General features: G+C 32.6%; 1 long non-coding RNA gene across 1 annotated transcript; it reads left to right on the plus strand.

The window, feature by feature from the left end:
- The first annotated feature begins 709 nt into the window (after positions 1-709).
- LOC111088754 lies at positions 710-2,793 on the plus strand. The gene is made up of 2 exons (XR_002613176.1): positions 710-1,289; positions 2,225-2,793. It is a non-coding gene; the product is annotated as an uncharacterized LOC111088754 (long non-coding RNA).
- The last annotated feature ends 1,227 nt before the right edge of the window (positions 2,794-4,020 follow it).

A 4,020-nucleotide genomic window follows, 5' to 3' on the forward strand; every position in this document is an offset into this window, starting at 1 on the left:
CTAAATTAGGGACGGCTAGCGCAGATAGCCCTCGCGTAGCTTTGCGCGAAATTCACAAACAAACAAGATATTTAACTTTCACGGTAGTTAATTGCAAATTATCTAAATGTATAGCGAAAAAAACTCTTAATATAAACTAAATTGTCAGGCTCTTCTTGTTTGAATCCATTTGTATTATTTAAGGTTTCAATCTCAACTAAATAACAAAACTTTCATTTAATGAAGTTAGAGAATTAAGTTAAAGAAACCAGCCGATAGCAACGTACATATACATGACGTTTATATAGATGTTAAATTACAGTGAGACGTTTTTAAAATCAATATTGTAATGATTTATCATCACGAACACAACTCTACAACTTGGAAGAATATATAACTTTTGTATATACGAGAAACTTTTCAACTTCTTCATAGATGGATGCCCCCTATAACACGATGAGAACCTGCGATTACACATCTGTTACACAATGAGAAAGAGAAAGGTGAAATAATGAGTCAACAGTATATCGTTTTGTGTATACTAACCACTCAACTGCATGGGGGTAAGCATCTTTTTCATAAATAGATCTCCGTTTAATTAACGTTTATTAGCATGCAGGATTACAGCAGGACCAGGATGTTTCAGATTTGAATAGCTAGCTTCGACACTCTCACTGTTGCTGAGAGGTGAACGTTTCTTTGTCATAGAGATCGTTTCCAGAGACAAACTAGAAACCGCATATAAGAGTTACTGTTCGAAGTTTCATTCTCTTTTATCCAATGTTAAGTAAACAATGCAAGTATGTTATTAATTTCAACTTCTCCGTATCTATTTCATTTCAACAGAGATAGTTACTCTTCTTATTGTCAGCTGTCACCTTCAATTCAAAGCTTTCCAGTCACTATCAAAGTATTAAGTAAAAATTGTAATTCCATTCAAATTATTTGTCTGTTCATTCATTTAACCATTTCTATATGATGTTATTTGACGGTTGTGGGCAACCTGACTTTCCTGTGTGATATTGTGTTACAAGGAAAGTATCACGAGTCTTCTACCTCCTTAGTTAAGATGTAAGTATTTTCAGTTACAAGTTTGAAAGCAGAAATTCGTTCAAGTAGACACTTCCTCTTGTATTGATGTGTACAAGATGTGAGTTCACTACTTGTTAATTACCGAAGTTTCTTGCAGGAAAGATAGCGCAAGATGTCTAGAAATAGAGTTATATTCTCTGTCGAAAATTGGATAAAGGTCGGGGCAGCAGCCACGCCCCAAAACTCGACTCACAGTGACCATTGATTATGGATTCAAGGTGCGTTCGTTGTTCAAACTTAACTTTATCACTGTATAGAAATTTTGTATATAAAACCGGGTTTGTCCCTGTAAGACGGAGCTAGCGTTAGAGTTAGAGAAATTATTAATAGGCTTTAGAATGTCTTAAATCCCTTCTTGCACCTTTTAGTAAACTTGTAGTATGGATATAACTATAAACTTGATTTAACTTTTGATCTAAACCATTGTACGTTTTGCAAGAATAGCTTTAGTGACTTTAATGCGATTTGGAGTTTTGTCCATTCACAACAAATTCTGTGTTAACGTTTAAGTGAGCATTCATAGTTTGTGTTGTAAGAATACCTTAATTAAAGTAAACTTTTAGGAGAACTTTTATTTAATTTGAGTTGTTATTTGATTTAACTTTGTGTAACAGTAACGTTTAAACTGGAGTTTCGGTTCTGATTAATTGTTTCATTTTCATCTTAAGTTTAAAAGTTTTAACTTACAGGGGAAACACACTGAGTTGATAACAGCTTTGTAATATAGTTTTTACATTACTATTATCAGTTGTATGTGCACCACTAGACTTTGTTTTGTTTTGTTTCTGCGATTGGATTGTTATTTTGTGTAAATAAACACCTGTCGTTCATGTGTCTAGCAATGTCGAGTTTTTCTTCTAGATGATCCAGGTTGGAGATCTGGGGAAGTCAGTTACACTTTGTAGTCCAGTAGCTTTTGAACCTTTAATTAGAATGCCCTAACTAACTGCTCTGCGGGAAAATCATTGCATGGGAAATACCGCAATATTCATTTCCAGGAATGCCACAGTGTGACCAGTGTCAACTGATATTTTGGGGCTGTGACCAAAAGCTTATGTGTTAAATGTTGAATTCAAATACCGGTTAAGTAATATCCTGGTTAAATCTGCGTGTCTTGTTAAATTAATTGATATATATTTTCTTTTCATTGCAGATTAAAATGACAAAACTACATCTTTCTCGTGGAGAAGGATATATATAAGAGAAAAGAGGCACATGCTGATCAAGGGCCACAGTTGGGTGCAGTGACAAATATACACTAGAACTTAGATTCGGATAAGAAAAACTTTCAACGCTTTTCTAAGATCGCAAGATGAGGGATTTTTTCATGATTACCAGAAATATTTAGCCATTTCAGACTAGTAAGTGTGATGAGGAAATAGACATCATATTTCACTACCCTATACAAGAAGTGGTGCAGAAACACATATAAATCCACTAACTTTAAACATATCAGCTAATTTAAAATAGCTGACCACAGGTTAAATTTGACTGTAAATTTAGAAGAAAATAGTGAACATGCTACATCGAATAAAGTGGTGGTCAACTCAGCTTATACATGCTCAGATACAGTTTGATTAGTGTTTTAGCTTATGTAGGTCCAGTGTCAACTTTAAAATAGTGCCTAGCTTAACTTCATTCCAATCTTAAGCAAAACACAAGCTTTATGTACTTGTTTTAAGATCTGTATAAAGTTAGACTTCAGAAGGCTGTTCTGTAAGACATGGAGACTTTCGGCAACTTATTATTTTTTGTATTTTTCCGATTAATCATCAAGTTTCTATTTCTCATTAAGCCTACAGGTCTCCCGCCAATTCCCAGAAATCCAGTAGATAGCATAATTTATAACTGGGAAAGATGAACAGTGGGCTATCTATCATGTCAAAATTACACAAAAACCTTCTCGTGAATACAAAACGTTTAAATATGTACGTGAATACTAAGTTATAAATCTTAGTATGTAAATTTAAACGATTTAAGTTTATTTATCATCAAATATAATTTGTCAGCTTTCTAGCTTTAATACAAATTCATGTCCTATTTAATGATGACTTTAGGTCATTTTATTTTTCCTTACCACTTGTGACGTAGAAAGTTTCGTGGATGAAAAAACAAACAAAAAACGTTTAGTGAAAAACGATAGACAGATTTGTTTCTGTCATAAATAAATGTATAAGAGTCTCTTCCAAAAAGTAATACGAGATGATTATAGCTGTTAAATATCATTTATAAGTACTTTTTAAGCCATATATATGATCCCAGCCAACTCACATGTATGTTTCACTAATGAGACTTCTAGTTTGTTCTGAGAAAATACACGCCATCTGTGACGTTCTTCACGTCGTGATCGTGTGAGATATTTGTCTTACTAAAAGAACTAACTGGGTAATGATTCAAATTAAAATAAATGATTTAAAAATGTATTATGTTATATGACTAATGCTGCTAATTAAGGAATAAAGTTGACCTTATAGAATCTCTTTCCAAGTTCTTAAAAATATACATAATGAATACACACAGAGTTATGTAGTGGAACTAATCAAGTCACGTTTTACAGCAATATTCTGTAGCGCCTTCAAAATGTTTTAGAATTTCTGTTACAGTCTCTAAGGGTATTACACTATAAATCTGAATAGCCGCGAGAAAAGTAATTTCATCTATTTCTATGCCTTTTTACACTGTAATTACCTTTTGATATAGTTAGAAGTTTGTTATAAAAACAATTTAAGTAAACTCAGTTTATCGTGGCATGGTTTAATGAAACAATATTTATTTTTGTTTTAAACTATTTGAAACGTTTTCGGGGAATGTTTTTGCGATCTTGAACAATTACAAATATTGAAAATAATTAATTACAGTTTGGTTTAACAACCTGAGTCTTTTTGTAATTCTTATTACTTAAAGTAAATGATTTCCTACACTCAAATCTCAGTACTGTTAGATAGCCTT

The sequence above is a fragment of the Limulus polyphemus genome, unplaced genomic scaffold (assembly GCF_000517525.1).
Source record: "Limulus polyphemus unplaced genomic scaffold, Limulus_polyphemus-2.1.2 Scaffold103, whole genome shotgun sequence".
NCBI classification, from domain to species: Eukaryota; Metazoa; Arthropoda; class Merostomata; order Xiphosura; family Limulidae; genus Limulus; species Limulus polyphemus.